We start from the raw sequence: 21,056 nt of genomic DNA, 5'->3' as shown, positions 1-21,056 counted from the left end.
CCCTTTGCAGTTGTAATCTACACCTGCCCCTGGTCTCCTCCACACAGCCCGGTGTCTGTGTGGTTGGCCACTCACGCAGAATTAGAAGGGATGGTGGGAAGCTGTTTTGATTTTAACATGTCAGGCACAAGTTCCTTTGAACTTTGGGGCTTATGGAGTGAAGTTGGACACAACTAGGAGACTGTTACAAACGGTGAATGGGTTTCATGTGACCCTACTATGGGATTACAAGTCTGCCAGGTGGCATGGAGAAGGCATGTGGAGTCCCTACCCTTGCTTGATTAGGGTACTGAAGGGAATGCTTGATTGTATTGAAGAGTACTTGAAGCAATTTTGGGGTGGTACACAGAAGCGGTTACAGACTAAGAAGGAGAGAAAAGATAGGACCTTTAATCCTGTCTGGGTTTCTACTCTGATTATGTTCTGAGTATATTCTGCATGATCCTGCCTTTCTTAAATTCAGATTTATTTTATAGAGTGAGGCTTCATAAATATCAAATATGAAAACATGATTTTAAACTGGAAAAAATGCTTTTAAAAAATATGCCATATCCTCCTGAAAAAGATGGAGGTTTTTTTTCTTTTTAATATTTTTTAGTTGTAGATGGACACAATAACTTCATTTTGTTTATTTAGTTTCATGTGGAGCTGGGGATTGAACCCAGGGCCTCATATATGCTAGGCAAGTACTCTATCACTGAACTATAACCCCAGCCCCCAAGATGGAGTATTTTATAGCTTCACCTCAAAAACGGCAAATATGTGCAACTCCCATGTTTCTTGTGAGTGGAAAGTTACAATATACTGGAAAACAAATCAAAAGCACAACAGCAACAAAAGTCAGAAAGGTGAACCTCTGGAGAAGCTTGGGACTGTGGATGCCTGGTCAGAGTGCAGGCCGAGCATGGGGAAGATGGATAGATGACAAGTGGTGGCTGCAGGTTCCTCGGTTCCCCCAGGGAGCTGATCCACGCTTGCTCAGCAGGTGAAGGTCACACAGCAGGTGCTCACCTCAGCTCCCTCAGGTGAAGAAGCTGCTGATGTAACTCCCTACTTGCCTCCTAAATGTACCCAGTTGCCTGGCTTTAGGATGGGGACAGCTTCACTGGGCTGCTGTGGTGTAGATTCACTCACTGGAGAGCTGAGGAGTGAAGCACAGGCTTGCCCTGCCCAAGTTTTCTGAACTCTGCATTGGGCAGGTGACCAGGGAACACTGTGAATGCTGATCCTTGCTGCTGTCTCCTGCATGATTCCCACTTGAACTTTCCTGAACGCTCACTTTTTCCGCCTGACCGTTCACTGTGTTTTGCTTTGTGTGTACCTGCATCTCGGCTGCTGTGTGACTTTTCTCTATGTGCTGCTCTGCCCTGGGATTGCAGCAGCCCTGGGCTGACTAGCCTTGGCCAGTCATGGAACTCCCACCCCTCAGTGGTCTGCAGCCTGACATCTCCTTAACTCAGAGTGCAGGACAATTGTCCACATGCCCAGTGTGTTTTCAGCCAGTCAGCTGAACACCTGCAGGTGCATCTCAGGTGAAGCTGTTCCTGAGCAAAGCTGTGGATACCAGGGGAGGACTCTACTGGTTTTCCGAGTGGAATGCAGGGCTAGAGGGTTCCCTGGGACAGGTTGAGGCTGCAGAGCTGAGTTTTAGAACAACTGCTTCCCCTGGTCCTTCAACTACATTCACTCACGGAGTCATTGCACATGGAATGTTGGGCTCCCAGCACTATCTTAGGGGAGAAATGGCATCCCAAGAAGGAAAAAGAAGTGCTTAATTCGTTTTCAAAATAAATAGTTACTATTTAGGGCATCTCCAACTTTTATTTCTGCCATTTCTTATACATATCATGTCACTGCAGGATGGTTAGTGGATTAAAACCCTTAGACTTCATGTGGATTTTGAGGGTGGCCAGCCATTTCTGCTCCCTGCCCTACCATGATGGAGACATATGAGGAGAGAATACTGGAGGAGACTACAAGTTTTCAGAAGGTTTGGGGTATGATTTTAGCTCTATTTATATTATTAATGTTGACAGATGCCTCACTGTGACTTCCAGCACTGAGTCCTGGATGAGCCAGCGGGTCCCAAGATTCAGGAGCAGCTTAATCCAGCTTGCTTAATCCAGTTACTTGGGGCTGCACACAGCTTCAGTTCCCTAAGATTTAAACTTAGGATTCCACCTCAGTTTAACCCAGTTAAACTGGAGAAATAGCTTTTGGAGAAATAGCTCAAGGTACATGTCTTACCCAAAGCTCACTAGGACAGTCACGCAGGTGTGATGGAGGTAAAGTCACAGCCCTTACTGTTCTTCTTAGGTGAAACTACCTGATAGATATGCATGCAGGGAAGGAAATTTCATGGAATCAAACTTGGGCACCAGTTTCATCCTTGTGGGGCTCTTTGGGGACACCCCAAATGCCACGCTCGTTTATACTATGACCTTCATCATTTTCTTAATGGCCCTAGTTGGGAACGCCCTCCTCATTCTTCTCATCCACTCAGAGCCCTGCCTCTGGACCCCCATGTACTCCTTCATCAGCCAGCTGTCTCTCATGGATCTCATGTACATCTCTGTGACCGTGCCCAAGATGCTGGTGGGCCAGGTCACAGGAGACCATATCATCTCCTCCACAGGCTGTGGGATCCAGATGTTCTTCTACCTGACCCTGGCAGGAGCTGAATGTTTTCTTCTGTCGGCCATGGCCAACGACCGATATGCTGCCATCTGTAGACCTCTGCATTACCCACTGTTGATGAACCACAAGGTCTGCCGCCTGATGGTGTCTGGATGCTGGTTCCTGGGAACACTGGATGGCTTTCTGCTTACCCCCATCACCATGAGCTTCCCCTTCTGCAAGTCCAGGAAGATCCTGAGCTTCTTCTGTGAGACCCCTGCCCTGCTGAGGCTCTCCTGCTCTGACGTCTCCCTCTACAAGATGCTCCTATACCTGTGCTGCATCCTCATGCTCCTCGTGCCCACCCTGGTCATCTCCAGCTCCTACACCCTCATCCTGCTCCTCATCCGCAGGACAAGCTCAGCCAAGGGCTGCAGGTAGGCGCTGGCCACTTCCCCTCCCACATGACCGTGGTGTTGCTCTTCTTTGGTGCCGCTGTCTACACCTACATGCTCCCCAGCTCCTATCACACAGCGCAGCAGGATATGATGGTGTCAGCCTTCTACACCATCCTCACTCCCTTGCTGAACCCCCTCATCTACAGCCTCCACAACAAAGACATCACGTTGACTCTGAGGAGCCTGGTTCAGTCAAGGTGGTGCTGCCGAAGGGTCGTGAGAGGAAACCTAAGAGGGAGTGACTGGGAGTGAGCCTGCTTCTCTCCTCTGTCCCTCCTCCTCTCCTGATCTCTCCTGTCTGTTGTCCTTGGGACCCAGGGCCCAATGTGGATCCCTCCCTCAGTCCCACTCCCCTGCCTGGAGCTTCTCCTCCACTCTGCTTATTTATCCTGTTTATCTCAGTGTATTTTACTTCTTGAAATCCATTTAAAACTGTCACTTTAGTTGACCTAGCATCTTTTTCTAACCTCCCTCCATCCTGGGTTCACGGATAATATCTGTGAGACCTAGGTGCCAGCCTTAGCCCTAACAGAGACTCGCTGTGCAGACCTCAGACCTTGCAGAGCCCTGGAGGGGCCATTGGCTGCTCCCTCTCTCTCGACTACCCTATAAGCCATCACTGATCTGCGACAGCCATGGGCACCCAGCAGTCTGATACCGTGCCTCAATAAGTACAGAGGAGAGTAGTTTTCTCAATGTTAAAAGTGAGCTTTGATTCTTCACATCATGTACAACCACAAGAATGGGCCCTAATTAGAATAAGTTATACTCTGTGTATGTATGGTATGTCAGAATACACTCTACTGTCATGGTATATCTAAAAAGAACAAACTTTTTAAAAGTGAGCTTTATGGAATAAACACCAGTGGTTTTAATACTACTGAAAAAAAGTCATTAATTATTAAAGTCCAGGGAGATAATAGGTTCATCTAATTTTACAGGTAAAAGAAAAGTCTTGGGAGATAATGATATGGAAAAGGAGAAAAATAGCATACCTGAAAATATATCCTGCAGAACATCATACAAACTGGGAAATCAAAACTCTCAGGGTGGAAGGACACTCAGTCTTCTTCATGACCCTGACAAATTACCCAGTGTCTGAAGGTAACTCTAGAGCCCAGACCAAGATCTTGCCCCCCTTTATTCATTATGGGCATATGAAGTCATAGCCTCTGTAGTCATCACCTATGTAAGCACTGTCCCTGCTCATATCCCTCATTCTACTCATCCCTGGTCCTAAGGGGCTCTGTGTCCCAGAGGAGTCCACATCCTGGAGGAGCTCATTAAAGTCAAAATAATTACCCTGTACCTCACCAAGACAAATTCTCTCAGAGTCCTGTAGTGATGACTGATTAAGGTCACCGATCACACCTGTGTATACTCTAGGGAAAAGGTAGGATGGAGGGAAGGTCAGGGATGCAAGCTTAAACTTTTCCCATCTAAGGAATGGAGTGTTTTGTGTAACTGGAGCCTATATTTTGGGAGGTGAAGAACAGTTTTTGCAGAAGCCACAAAAGATGTCAAAAGCCAGACTGCAGATGATTTTAAATATCTTAGAAGATTTAGAGTTTACACAAGAAGCCATCAGTGGATTTGAATCCTTTTATTGATTTTTTAAAAAATGTCAGCATTACAATTCTTACTACCCATATACAGCACAATTTTTCATATCTCTAGTTGATATAAAGTATGTTGACACCAATTCGTGTCTTCATACATGTACTTTGGATCAAAACTACTCTAAGATATCATCTCACTCCAGTCAGAATGGCAGCTATTATGAAGACAAACAACAATAAATGTTGGTGAGGATATGGGGGAAAAGGCACACTCATACATTGCTGGTAGGACTGCAAATTGGTGCAGCCAATATAGAAAGCAGTATGTAGATTCCTTGGAAAACCAAGAATGGAACCACAATTTGACCCAGCTATCCCTCTCCTAGGTCTATACCCAAAGGACTTAAAAATCAGCATACTACAGGGACATAGCCACATCAATGTTTATAACAGCACAATTCACAATAGCTAAACTATGGAACCAATCTAGATGCCCTTTAGTGGATGAATGGATAAAAAAAAATTGTGGCATGTATACACAATGGAATTTTACTCAGCAATAAAAGAGATTAAAATCATGGCATTTGCAGGTAAATGGATGGCATTGGAGAAGATAATGCTAAATGAAGTTAGCTAATCCAAAAAAAATGCTGAATGTTTTCTCTGATATAAGGAGGCTGATTTATAGTGGGGTAGGGAGGGGGAGCATGGGAGAAATAGATGAACTCTAGTTAGCAAGTATTTGAATCCTAATACCACTAAGAAAGACAACTGCTAGGGAAAGATTCCCCAATGGCGGTCTCAAAATACAACATGATTCACATCAAACAGCCCTAGGTAATGGGATTACAATGCTAACAAGGATCAGACTTCTATGACCCCATTTTCCATGTATTTCAATATATGGAAAAGGCAGGTATAAGAGAAAAAATGAACTCCACCAGATCATATTCAACTGTTCCTTAGGTCAAGATAGATAAAGATAGGCCCAGATTCCCACCCTAGTCAGTCACTTATGCCTCCTTACCTCTGAAAAAACATTAATAGTACCCACCATCATCCCAGCCACTCTCCCTATGTGTCCTCCTAATACTATGTTCTATGTCCCTGCAATTGATCACAAGGCTATAGCTGACATTTATTCACTCTTCACTACTTGTTCCAGGTTTCGCTTGTATAAATCACCAGCTGCATGAGGTTTTTTGTTTGTTTGTTTGTTTACTTAGGTTCATAATATGAATTGTCCTCCTCAAAATTATCCTTTTCATCCTCATTCATCTTTTCTTTTGGGGGTTGTTATAGATTATATTAACATTTATTTTTGGACATGAAAATAGTATGTGATACCAAAGAAATGCCCCAAGATTTCAGACACAGTCCTCCTTGTTCCAGGTATGTAGAGCTAACAGGATTTCTCATGCTGTGAGTATCAGTCATCCCAGATAGAATGACACCTCTGCTTTTGGTATATTGTTTTCCATAAGAATAAAAAAAATGGATGCATGGTGGGCTCAATTTCCAATTCAGTGAAACAGTTTCTACATATCCTGGTAAAAGAACCAAACTTTGAGAACTACATACTGTGGTACACCATTTTAGGTGCATCAGTCTCATCTTTTACTTAAGTCACAGCTGCAGTATCCAACTCTGTACTATAATCAACCAGCTTTAGTAAATGCAACTTGACAACACCTCACTTCAATCCTTCTCCACCTGCTTCTAATTTTTTTGCTCTGGGATTTCTCTGACTCCAGAGAAAGATGTCATAGGAAATCACCTCAATATTCACATGAACCTTAAGATCTACGATCCATTTTTTTTAATTTGGTTGTAGATGGACACAATACCTTTATTTTATTTATTTATTTTTATGTGGTGTTGAGGATGGAACCCAGTGCCTCACATGTGCTAGGCAAGTGTTCTGCCACTGAGCCACAACACCATCCCAGGTCTGTGACCCATTTTGAGTTATTTTATAGAGTAAGAAGGGCAGAGTGAGGTTAACTTTTTAAATTTTGTTTTTGCATATGAAAATCTTATTTTTTCCATTTGTAGTAAAAGCTACTTTCCATTGAAGTGCCTTAGCACTTTCTCAAATATCAGTGAAGAATATAAGAGTAGATCTATTTGTACATTCTCTGTGGTATCTGTATTCTCCATACTGATGTATATTTGATTTTTTTCTAATATCATACTTCCCTGATTATTGTCACTTAATAGACTGGAAGCCAATCAGTATGAGTTCTCCCTCTTGGTTCCTCTCTTACAAAATTGATTTTGATTCTTAGTTTGTTTGCTTTACACATAAATGTTATTTACACATAAATGTTATATTCAATTTAAACACAAAAATTCCTATTGGATTCATGATTAGCATGAATTTTTGAGGTATCAACATCTAACAAATACTGAGTCTTCTACTTCAGAAAAATAGTATATCCATTTCTAAAGTCTTAATGTCTTAAATCAGTGTTTCATATTTTTAAAGATATAGATCTTATACATACAGAAGTTCCCCCTTTGTGTTTCCATTTTCCATGGCTTTAGTCACCTGTATACAACCATGGTTAAAAAAAAAATTACATGGAATATTCTAAAAATTAACAATTCATAAGTTTTATATTTACACATGCCATTCTGAGTAGCATGATGAAATCTTTGTTGTCCCACTGTATCCTGCCAGGGATATGAATCATCCTCTGTCTGGTATATCCACACTGTAACTGCTAAACACTTATGTCACTCAGTAGCCATCTCAGGTATCAGTTTGATGTGGCGGTTTCCCAGGGCCTGTTTTCTACTAAACTTCATATAGTAACCTAATTCTTCATGCCTTCATCATTCACCTCACTTCATCTCAATGGAGAGGCATTGCATCATCACATCACAAATAGAACAATGAGTACACTACAGTTAACATATTTTTAGAGAGGGACAGATCACATTCACATAACTCTTCTTCCAGTATATTATTACAATTGTTCTATTTTATTCTTAGTTATTTTGGGAATTCTTCCTATGCCTAATTTATAAATTAAATTCCATATATGTATAGTACAAGATAACAGTATGTATACAATTCAATACTATCTATAATTTCAGTAACCACTGGGGGTCTTGGAATGTATCACCTACAGAAAAAGGAGGAGACATAGATAGTGTAAGATTTGTACTTAAATGTTAAAGAACTTAGTCTTATTTTAATGGGTGTTTTAGGTTTTTTTTTCCCAATTTCTGTCCATTGCTATTTGATATAACTTTAATTTACTAATATTATATATTCACATACAAAAATTACAACATTTTAATAGGTTAACCTCATATCTTATGTCCTTATTGAACTCACTTATTAGTTTTAGCACATTGTTTTAGATTCCTACAGATTCTTCATATTCAAACATGTTATTTTTTAATAGAAATTGTTTATTTCTTTCTTTTCAATAAGTATATGTTTGAGTTCTTTTTCTTCGCCTTTCCCACTATATAGTAGCAAAGAGGTCAATTTTACAATAAGACAATAATCCCTAAATATATTTTGACCTAAATGAAAATGAAAACACAACTTATGAAAACTAGAGGGATGCAGCAAAAGCAGTTCTTGGAAAGAGATTTATAAAATTGAATAGATATATATTTTTAAAGGAACAATCTGAAATCAGTCATACACATTTCTATCTTGGGAACCTAGAAACAAGAGGGAATTAATCGAGAAAAGAAATTTATGATTGAAAAGAGGAAACTCAGGGGCTGGTATGTGGCTCAAGCCGTTGCACACTCGCCTGGTGTGCATGCGGCCCGGGTTCGATCCTCAGCACCACATACAAAGATGTTGTGTCCGCCAAAAACTAATAAATAAGTATTAAAATTTTTTTAAAAAGAGGAAAATCAGTAGAGAAGAACAATGAAACCAAAAGCCAGATCTCTGAAAAGATAAATAAAACTGAAAATCCTACAGCCAGGCTAAAAATTAAAGAGAGGGGACACCAATTGCTCAGAATTGAAAGAGAAAACATGTCTATAAGATGCCACTCACATTCAAGCATCATAGACTTTTTATTATTTTTTTCTGGTGCTGGGGATTGAACCCAGGGTCTGGTGCATACAAGGCAAGCCCTCTCCCAATGAGATACATAATCAGCCCTCACAAGGGGACTTCTGAGGTAAGATGGAGGAATAGAAGTATTTTCTGTGTGACTCTGCAAGTAAGAAGTGTCAGGGCAACTAAAGAGAAACTGTATTCTGAAGCAAAAAAAGAGAAGAGCTCTGGATACCAACAAATAGGTGATAGGAACACTAAACAGAGAAACAGAAAGGAAACTCAGATATAATACAAAGCAATCTGAAACTTCAAACACATCTCCATAGCAGGGGAGAAGAACCTCAAGCTAAGCATCAGATAAGCTGGAGAGGGCAGCCAACATTGATGATAATAGTAGACAGGCAATCCTAGCCCTAGGGAAAAACCCATGGTTCTTATAAGCTTTAAATCCAGTACTAGGGTTTGAACTGAATGTGACTCCTCCTGCATAACAAACTAGCTTTACAGAACAATCTCTTATATGTCTGACCATCTCTCAGAGTGCTATAACCAGAATAATATTCAGATGGCTCCTATTGTTACAGAGAAGATTAACCCAAGGAGCCCAAACAGCCATGGGGGTTCTAGCCACTAGTTCTTGCAATATTGTAGGAAGAACTTCAAGTGAGTCACACAGAGTAACATGCCAGAGTTCATTAGGAAAGATGGAGGTAAAAATGACTATGACAATCTGACTAGGGCCACCTCTGGGAGGTCAACATGGCCCTAACAAAGTTGGGTTTTTAAGGGTTTTGAGTCCCCTGTCCCTGGGTTGATTTCACATATCCCCTTTATTGGTTTACTACCCTCTGTGAATAGCCCTCAGTATACTTTGTGAGGTTCTCGATGTCCCGATAACAAGGATTGGTTGGGTAATTATGAATAAGTTTCAGTGATGAAGGAAGGTCATGGCAACCTGGTCACAGAAAGTGCAATTACTACTGGAAATAGTAGTTCCCTTCAGAGATTGTAATTAACTATGGCTGGAGGGCATTATGATATGTCAAGTCCCATTTTCATGAAGCTTATCAGCTTCAATAAGATTCCCCAAGTTTTTATATAATAGTTCCCTTAAGGTATTATAGTTACCTAGGCCTGGGAAAGGTTGGACATTCTGGATTCCATTTTCCAGATCCTTGCCTGCCTGATAAGACTCCTTGTGGTCTCTTTTGGACTCATGGATTTTCTTAATACATAATTGTCAATTATCTGCCCTTCATTGTCCTGGTAACTGTGGGCCCCTCTCTGGTAGAACACAGTGACATGGTGGTCTATTTGCTTTAGCACACCAAGGCATTTGGGAATATGCTGTGGTTCAAACATTTGCCTTCTCCCTAAGCTCTCAGCAGTGAGTACAGAGTGAGTTTGTATACCCACTTGGCCAGTCTACAAAATTTTGGAAGAACAATCAGGTAAAAAGGCTTACAGACAGCTCCCACTTACACCACATGATTGGTATGCATACAAAATGCCTCTGGAGTGTATACAGGGCTGCCACAGACAATATTAACTTAACCAGCTTTGAGGGAAGACTCTGGGCAGGGTTCTCCCTACATATGGCACTGACCTGTTTAGTGAAAGCAGAGAGAAATTACAATTTCCCTTAGCTATGACCACTACTCACCCCATATCTGGAAGATTACAATATTAGGGGCTCCTGAAAGAAGTTCTCCACTCTCAGTACCCTGGCTACAAGGAAGTTTCCCTTTTTCTCTTTTTTTCCCTTAAATTTCTTTTTCTTTTTGTCCTCTCATTCTTTTCTTACTTTTAATTAATTTTATTGTTTTAGTAATTTAATTGGATTAATACAATTTAATCTCTATCTTTTCTCATTTCTTTTGTTTGTTAAGTCTTTCTTTTTTCATTCCCATTTTATTATTAATTTTATTCTTATTCATTTTGAATTTTTCATTGTGTTCTAGATTATTTTTCCCCTTTCATTTCTATTGTTATTGACATTGTACTTACTGTTGATATTCATTGGCCTTTATGTTATTTGTTTTTATGTTGTTGTTACTGTTGCTTGTTTTATCCTGAGTGCTACTCAGATAAATCCTAAGACTTCAAACACATTGTGTGGCTGTTTGCTTTCTCTCTGAGTTCAGTTGAGAGAAACTATGCCTTACTCCAACCACAACCTAACCCTAATTGAACCCTGGTGGATATTCAACTTAAATAGTAGAGGAGATAACCATCAACTGATGACCCAGCTCCAAGTGGACAAAGCTAGAGGGGCCTAAAGTCCCACTTCTGGACATTCATGCCATTAGCAATGGTAGAAAGAATTAACAGTTAAGGACATAGCACCTATGAAAAACCTCATCACAGGTCACTCCTACACCCTTTCAGAATGTACATCACTGACAAAATTGGAGGAGTAACCTCCAAAACTGGAGAAAGTGCACCCCAAATACTTCACTCTCTACAACATACTGACTGAACAACAAGAAGGACCCCAGTCTTGCAAAACCTACAGAGTAATCAGACCTCTCGGGCTCCAACACTGTATGCACAGCATCAGTCCCACTAATCTCAGCCAAGGAAAGCACAGGGAAAATACACTATGAAGTCCTTTTGGAATTAAGGTGAACACTACACAACAAAACAATATCTTTGGGTTCATCATCAACAGAATGTTTTTCCAATTCCATTCACAATAGCCTAAAAAAATAAGACACCTAGGAATAAATAACAACAAAGGAGGTAAAATACCTCTACAATAAAAACTATAAAAACACTGAAGAAAGAAATTGAAGAAGACCTCAAATGATAGAAAGACCTCCCATTTTCATGGATATGGATAATTAACATTGATAAATGGCCATACTACCAATAGAAATATACAAATTCAGTGCAATTCCAAACAAAATACCAATGGCATTCTTCACAGAACTAGAAAAAAATAGTCCTAAAATTCATTTGGAAGAATAAAAGACCCAGAATATTCAAAGTCATTTTAAGACAAAAAAAATCAATGCTGGAGTCATGGCCAGCATTTATACATCTTTAGCATCTACTTGACTTCAAATTAGAATACAGAACTATAGTAACAAAAACTGCATGGTACAGGCATAAAAACAGACACATAGACCAATGGTGCAGAATAGAAGGCACAGAGACAAACCCACACAGATATAGTCATCTGATCCTTGACAAAGGTGCCAAAAATACACATTGGAGAAAAGACAGCCTTTAAAAGAAAGGAAAACTGCTAGGAAAACTGGTTATCTGTAAGTGGCAGGAAAAAAAAAAAAAAACGAGACCCTTATCTCTCACCCTGTGCGAAAAATTAACTCAAATGGATCATAGACATAGGAATTAGTCCTCAAACTATGTATCTCCTAGAAGGAAATACAGGGTCAACACTCAGGCTTTTAGACATAAGCAATGACTTTCTCTATAGAATCCCTTAAAGCTCAGGAAATAATGCCAAGAGTTAAAAAATGAAACAGCATCAAATTAAAACACACAGCAAAGGAAACAATTAGAAATGTGAAGAGAGAACCCATAGAATGGAATAAAATCTTTCCCAGCTCCTCTTCTGATAGAGGATTAATATCTACAATATAAAAAACTCAAACATTTTACACCCCAAAATCAAATAACCAATTAATAAATGGTTTAATGAACTAAACAGACACTTCTCAAGAAAGAAGAAATACAAAATGGCCAGCAAGTACATGAAAAAACGTTCAAAATCATTAGCAATTAGGGAAATACAAATCAAAACTACACTGAGATTGCATCTCACCTCAGTCAAAATTTCAGTCATCAAGAACACAAATACATAATGAATGCTAGAGAAGATGTAGATAGTCCCACTTGTTGGTGGGACTCTAATTTCATACAACCTCTATGGAAATCTGTATAGAGATTCATCAAAACACTATGCATGGAACCAGCATATGACCCAGCTATATCTCTTCTGGATATTCACCCTGATTCATTAGAGACATCTTATTACAGTGGTTTATTCCAATTTCTAAATAATAAGATTATGCAAATAAACTTTTAGAACAAAGACTATTTGTTATAATCTATTGGTTAAGTTGCCAGTTGACTGTGTTGTATAGTTACTCTAAATGAAAAACAATTTCTGTAAAAGTCTGTCTAGGTAGGAATCAAGTTTCTTTTATTTACTATACAGAGCTTTATCATTTAAAATTCATTATTTTTATTGATATATATTAAATGAGATGGCATGAAATTAAAAAGCATCTCCAAGCAAAGGAAACAACAGTGTGAACAGATAAACTACAGGATGAGAAAACATCTTTCACCAAATAATGGTGCTGCGACGTTCATAAAACAAATTCTCCTCAAGTTCAAGAATCAAATAGACCACAACACAATAATTATGGGTGACTTCAACACACCTCTCTCACTATTGGACAGATCCTCCAAACAAAAGTTGAATAAAGAAACTATAGAACTCAATATCACAATCAATAACCTAGACTTAACTGACATATATAGAATATATCAACCATCATCAAGTGGATATACGTTTTTCTCAGCAGCACATGGATCCTTCTCAAAAATAGACCATATATTATGCCATAGGGCAACACTCAGGAAATATAAAGGGGTGGAGATAATACCATGCATTTTATCTTGATCATAATGGAATGAAACTGGAAATCAATGATAAAAGAAGGAAGGAAAAATCCTACATCACATGGAAAATGAACTGAATGATCAATGGGTTACAGAAGACATAAAGGAGGAAATCAAAAAATTCTTAGAGATAAATGAAAATACAGACACAACTTATCGGAATCTATGGGACACAATGAAAGCAGTTTTAAGAGGGAAATTTATCGCCTGGAGGTCATTCCTCCAAAAAAGGAAAAACCAACAAATAAATGAGCTCACACTTCATCTCAAAGCCCTAGAAAAGGAAGAGCAAAACAACAGCAAATGTAGCAGAAGGCAAGAAATAATTAAAATCAGAGAGGAAATCAACAAAATTGAAACAAAAGAAACTATTGAAAAAATTAACAAAACTAAAAGTTGGTTCTTCGAAAAAATAAATAAGATCGACAGACCCTTAGCCATGCTAACGAAGAGAAGAAGAGAGAGAACTCAAATTACTAACATACAGGATGAAAAAGGCAATATCACAACAGATGCTACAGAAATACAGAAGACAATTAGAAATTATTTTGAAAACCTATATTCCAATAAAATAGAAGATAGTGAAGACATCGATAAATTTCTTAAGTCATATGATTTGCCCAGACTGAGTCAGGAAGATACACACAATTTGAACAGACCAATATCAATGGATGAAATAGAAGAAGCAATCAAAAGACTACCAACCAAGAAAAGCCCAGGACCGGATGGGTATACAGCGGAGTTTTACAAAACCTTTAAAGAAGAATTAATACCAATACTTTTCAAGTTATTTCAGGAAATAGAAAAAGAGGGAGCTCTTCCAAATTCATCCTATGAGGCCAACATCACCCTGATTCTGAAACCAGACAAAGACACCTCAAAATAAGAAAACTACAGACCAATATCTCTGATAAACCTAGATGCAAAAATCCTCAATAAAATTCTGGCGAGTCAGATACAAAGGCACATCAAAAAAATTGTGCACCATGATCAAGTAGGATTCATCCCTGGGATGCAAGGATGGTTCAATATACGGAAATCAATAAATGTTATTCACCACATCAATAGACTTAAAGATAAGAACCATATGATCATCTCGATAGATGCAGAAAAAGCATTCGACAAAGTACAGCATCCCTTTATGTTCAAAACATTAGAAAAACTAGGGATAACAGGAACTTACCTCAACATTGTAAAAGCTATCTATGCTAAGCCTCAGGCTAGCATCATTCTGAATGGAGAAAAGTTGAAGGCATTCCCTCTAAAATCTGGAACAAGACAGGGATGCCCTCTATCACCACTTCTATTCAATATAGTTCTCGAAACACTGGCCAGAGCAATTAGACAGACAAAAGAAATTAAAGGCATAAAAATAGGAAAAGAAGAACTTAAATTATCACTATTTGGGGATGACATGATTCTATACCTAGAAGACCCAAAAGGGTCTACAAAAAAACTACTAGAACTAATAAATGAATTCAGGAAAGTGGCAGGATATAAAATCAACACGCATAAATCAAAGGCATTTCTGTATATCAGCGACAAAACCTCTGAAACGGAAATGAGGAAAAACACTCCATTCACAATATCCTCAAAAAAAATAAAATACTTGGGAATCAACTTAACAAAAGAGGTGAAAGATTTATACAATGAAAACTACAGAACCCTAAAAAGAGAAGTAGAAGAAGATCTTAGAAGATGGAAAAATATACCCTGTTCATGGATAGGCAGAACTAACATCATCAAAATGGCGATATTACCAAAAGTTCTCTATAGGTTTAATGCAATGCCAATCAAAATCCCAACGGCATTTCCTGTAAAAATAGATAAAGCAATCATGAAATTCATATGGAAAAATAAAAGACCCAGAATAGCAAAAGCAATTCTAAGCAGAAAGTGTGAATCAGGCGGTATAGCGATACCAGATTTCAAACTATATTACAGAGCAATAGTAACAAAAACAGCATGGTACTGGTACCAAAACAGGCGGGTGGACCAATGGTACAGAATAGAGGAAACAGAGACTAATCCACAAAGCTACAACTATCTTATATTTCATAAAGGGGCTAAAAGCATGCAATGGAGGAAGGATAGCATCTTCAACAAATGGTGTTGAGAAAACTGGAAATCCATATGCAACAAAATGAAACTGAATCCCCTCCTCTCGCCATGCACAAAAGTTAACTCAAAATGGATCAAGGAGCTTGATATCAAATCAGAGAGACTGCATCTGATAGAAGAAAAAGTTTGCTCCGATCTACATATTGTGGGGTCGGGCTCCAAATTCCTTAATAGGACACCCATAGCACAAGAGTTAATAACAAGAATCAACAAATGGGACTTACTTAAACTAAAAAGTTTTTTCTCAGCAAAAGAAACAATAAGAGAGGTAAATAGGGAGCCTACATCATGGGAACAAATTTTTACTCCTCACACTTCAGATAGAGCCCTAATATCCAGAGTATACAAAGAACTCAAAAAATTAGACAATAAGATAACAAATAACCCAATCAACAAATGGGCCAAGGACCTGAATAGACACTTCTCAGAGGAGGACATACAATCAATCAAACAAATACTTGAAAAAATGCTCACCATCTCTAGCAGTCAGAGAAATGCAAATCAAAACCACCCTAAGATACCATCTCACTCCAGTAAAATTGGCAGCCATTATGAAGTCAAACAACAATAAGTGCTGGCGAGGATGTGGGGAAAAGGGTACTCTTGTACATTGCTGGTGGGACTGCAAATTGGTGTGGCCAATTTGAAAAGCAGTATGGAGATTCCTGGGAAAGCTGGGAATGGAACCACCATATGACCCAGCTATTCCCCTTCTCGGACTATTCCCTGAAGACCTTAAAAGAGCGTACTACAGGGATACTGCCACATCGATGTTCATAGCAGCACAATTCACAATAGCTAGACTGTGGAACCAACCCAGATGCCCTTCAATAGATGAATGGATAAAAAAATGTGGCATTTATACACCATGGAGTATTACGCAGCACTAAAGAATAACAAAATCATGGAATTTGCAGGGAAATGGATGGCACTAGAGCAGATTATGCTTAGTGAAGCTAGCCAATCCCTAAAAAACAAATACCAAATGTCTTCTTTGATATAATGAGAGCAACTAAGAACAGAGCAGGGAGGAAGAGCAGGAAGAAAAGATTAACATTAATCAGAGACATGAGGTGGGAGGGAAAGGGAGAGAAAAGGGAAATTGCATGGAAATGGAGGAAGACCCTCACTGTTATACAAAATTACATGTAAGAGGTTGTGAGGGGAATAGGAAAATAAACAAGGAGAGAAATGAATTACAGTAGATGGGGTAGAGGGAGAAGATGGGAGGGGAGGGGAGGGGGGATAGTAGAGGATAGGAAAGGTAGCAGAATACAACAGTTACTAATAGGGCATTATGTAAAAATGTGGATGTGTAACCGATATGATTCTGCAATCTGTATTTGGGGTAAAAATGGGAGTTCATAACCCACTTGAATCTAATGTATGAAATATGATATGTCAAGAGCTTTGTAATGTTTTGAACAACCAATTAAAAAAAGAGAAAACATCTTTGCCAGCCTTTCTTTTGACAGAGGATAAATATGCAGAATATATCAAGTATACAAAAAACAACATTTAACGAAAACCCTAATCAAGAAGGGGGAAAATGAACTAAAAATATACTTATCAAAAAAGGAAAGAAGGAAGGACAGAAGAAAAAGAAGAGGAGGAGGAGGAGGAGGAGGGGTGGTAGTAGTGGTGGTAGTAGTAGTAGTAGGAGTAGTAGTACTAGTAGTAGTAAACTGGCCAGCATTTATATATATTTAGCATCTAAGAAATGCAAATCAAAACTACAATGAGTTCCATCTCATTCCAGACAGAATGACATTCATCAAGAACAAAAATAACAGTAAATGCTGGTAAGAAGTTGAGAGAAACGGGATTTTTATATTCTGTTGGTGGGAATATAAACTAGTATGGCCCTTATGAAAATCAGTTTGGAGATTCCGCAAAAACCTAAAAATCAAAATACCATGTGATTCAGCTATCCCACTCCTTAGCATTTACCAAAAAAAGTTTAAGTCAGTGCTTGAGGGATACACATATAGCAATGTGTATTGTGACACAATTCACAATTTCCAAGTTGTGGAATTAGTCTAGGTGCCTGTCAATAGATTAAGTGGTAAATAAAATGTAGTATACATACACAAATGACATAATTTTATTTTTCTTTCAGCCACAAAGAAAAATGAAATCATGTCATTTGCAAGAAAATAGATGGAACTGAAGAGTTTCATATTAAGCAAAATAAGCCAGACTAAAAAAGGTTAAGTATCACATGCTTTCTCTCATATGTGAAATCTAGAAAAAATAAAAATGATGGCATGAAAGGAAAAGAGAGACTATTAGAAAAGAGGAAGGGGATCAGAGGAGTGAGTAATGGGAGAGCAACAGAAAATAATCAAGTGCTATATGCATGTACAAATATTCTAAACTGAAACCCATTTTTCTATAAATTAGTATATGCCAATACAAAAGATCATATCATATGCAAATGGAGATCATTTTACTTCTTCCTTCCCAATCTGGATGCCTCATTTTTCTTTCTACTGTCATTTGCATGGTCCAGTGCTATCTTGAGCAAGAGTGATGAAAATGGACATCTTTGTCTTATTATAGATCTTAGAATAAACACTCTTGAACTTTTCCTTGTTCAATTATGAAGCTCACTGTGGGTTTCCCATATCTTTACCATTATTGTGTTGAGATACATTCCTCCTATACCTAACTAGTTGTGATTTTTATCATGAAAAGATGTTGAATTTTCTCATGTTTTCCCTGCATCTAATGGGATGATCACATGATTTTTTGTCCTTTGTTTTGTTAATGAAGTGTATCCCTTTTATGATTTGCAAATGCTGAGCCATCCTTCCATCTCAGAGATAAATCTCACTTGGTCATGATGAATAATTTTTTTTTAATGTGCTGTGGAACTCACCTGAGTATTCTGCACCCGTGTTCATCAAGCATATTAGCCTATAGTTTTCTTTTGTCGGGAAGTTCCTGTCAGACTATAATTTCATGGTAACTCTGGTTTTGTAAAAATTGGAAATATTTCTCCCTCTTCCAATTTTTTGAAGAGTTGTGGAGAATTTATATTAGGTCTTAATATGTTTTGTAGAATTCAACAGTGGAACCCTCAGGTCCTAGGCCTTCCTTTGATGGGACTTTTTTTAACCAACTCCATCTCTTCTCTTCATTATTTGTCTTTTCAAATTTGTTTGCTTCTTTGTGATTTGATCTTAGTAGGTTCTTTGGGTCTAGCAATTTATCCACTTCCTCTGGGGTATCCAATTTGGGGCATATAATTGTTCATAACCATCTCATGATCCTTTGTACTTCTGAGGAGGCAGTTATAAGGTTTATTTTTTCATTGCTGATTTTATTTGATTCACTTCATTTTCCTTCCATCAGTCTAGACTGCTAATTGTCTGTTAATTTTATTTTTTCAAAAAACAAACTCTGTTTCATAGATATTGTTTCACTGTATTGTTTTCCTAGCCTCTATTTCATTTATTTCGATCTGATATTTATTATACCCTTGCTTTGCTAACAAACTAAGATTTGTTGTTCTTTTCCTATTTTCCTGAAGTATAAAGTAGTTTATTTTACTTCTTCCTGGATATAGGTGTTTATTGCAAAGAACTGTTATCTTACAACTGTTCTTGCTACATCCCATAATTTTTTCATTGCCTCAAGATATTGTTTTCATTGCCTCAAGATATTTTTAAATTCCCCTTTTAATTTCTTCACTGACCCACTAGTTGCACAGAATCATGTTGCTTAATTGCCATGTAATTGTGAATTTTCTGAAATTGCTCATTATTGAGTTCTAGTTTCAGAGCATTGAATTCAGAAAAGGCCTTTTGTATGGTTTCAGTCTTCTTAAGTTTGCTAAGATGTGTTTTAGCCTAACATATGATATGGAGAATGTTCCATGTGCATTTGAGAAGAACATCTCTTCTGTTGCTGTTGGATGAAATGTTCTCTATATGTCCAATAGCTCCATTTTCTCTAAAATGTTGTTGAAGTCCAGTTTTCCTTATTGATTTTCTGTCTGGATACTGTCCAATACTGAAAGTGCTGTGCTGAGATCCCCTATTAAATGGCCTAAAAGGATTTGCTTCACATTGTTAGGTGTCCCATTGTTAATTCCATATATACTTAAAATTGTTATATCTTCTTGACAACTTGATCATTTTATTAGTACATAATGTCCTTTGTCTCTTTTGATAGTTTCTATTTAATGTTTATTTTGTCAGATAAACATATTGCTCCCTCTCCTCTTTTTTGCATAAATATTTGTATAGAATATCTTTTTCTATCTTTTCACTTTCAATCTCAGTGTGTCTTCAAAAGTGAAGTGTCTCTTATAGGAAGCTTAGAGGTGAGTCTTGGTTTTTTGTTTGTTTGTGTGTTTGTTTTTTGTCTTGTACATTCACTCAATGTCTTTTTATTTAATAATTTAATCTATTTTCTTTATTCAAGGTTATTATTGATGGATATGGACTCACTACTATTATTGTTTTGGTATTTGCTTAGTGTTTTTGTAGATATTATGCTTCTTCCACTCTTGTTGCCTTCCTTAGTGATTTGATGGTTTTCTGGAGTGGTACGTTTTGAATGTTTTTTTTATTTTTCTTTTGTTTTTTTATTTTTCTTTGTGTGTCTCATAGAGATCTTTCCCTTACTGTTCCCACTGGGGGTACAGAAAAGATCTTACATTTGTAATAGCTGATTCCAAATGGACAGCAACTTAACTTGGACTTAAAATAACAACTTTACACTGAAACTCTTATATTTTGAGTTTTTAATGTCTGAATTTACATCATTTTGTAATATATATCTTTTGACAGTTTTTTTCAATGATTGCTGCAATTAATAATTTGTTATTTGCCCCTTGTACTAGGTATAAAATTACTTCACTGCTTTCACAGTCTCAGAGTATTCTGAATATTGCTCAGTATTACTTATACCATTGGGTTTTAAACTCCTTTGAGTTTTATGCTACTAACTGGTAGACTTTTGTTTCCATTTAATGAATTTTCCTTAGTATTTTCTATAGGGCAGGTCTAGTATTTGTTTACTTAGTAAAGTTCATATTTTCCCATAAATTCTGAATTCTTAAAGACAGCTTTTGCTGGGTCATGTTCTTTGTAGTGTGTTGTTAGCAACTTTATCATTGTGCTAACAATGATAAACATCACTGAATATACTTACAATAACACAACTATGATGTCATTCAATAATATAGACTTATGGAACCACCCTTGTATGTTTAGCCCATCATTGACTTAAAGTCATCATGTGCAGTATGACTATATTTATAAGCTTCACACTGTAACCCATAATTATATAAAATCATTTATCAATAGAGGCAAGGGACAGGAGTAAATAGGGCCAGAAGAGGAGAGATTGATCAATAGGTACTAAATTATAGTTAGGAGTAAGATGCTCTGGTGACTATAGATAACCATAATGTGCTGTAAATTAAAAAAAAAAAAAAACAGAAAAAGAATTCTGAATATTTTTACCATAAAGAAATGATGAATATTTGAGGATTCAGTGTGACTTTTTTTAAAAAATTTTTTTAGTTGTTGATAGACTTTTGTTTTATTCATTTATATGCAGTGCTGAGACTCGAACCCACCCTTGCACTGTGAC

At 37.7% G+C, this 21,056-nt stretch overlaps 1 pseudogene; it reads left to right on the top strand.

Moving 5' to 3' along the window:
* Positions 1-2,358: 2,358 nt before the first annotated feature.
* On the top strand, positions 2,359-3,326 carry LOC139702491 (olfactory receptor 2T3-like; annotated as a pseudogene).
* The last annotated feature ends 17,730 nt before the right edge of the window (positions 3,327-21,056 follow it).

The sequence above is a fragment of the Marmota flaviventris genome, chromosome 17 (assembly GCF_047511675.1).
Source record: "Marmota flaviventris isolate mMarFla1 chromosome 17, mMarFla1.hap1, whole genome shotgun sequence".
Classification (NCBI taxonomy): Eukaryota; Metazoa; Chordata; class Mammalia; order Rodentia; family Sciuridae; genus Marmota; species Marmota flaviventris.
The sequence above is the reverse complement of the archived record's forward strand: the minus strand, read 5'-3'. Positions and strand labels throughout refer to the sequence as shown.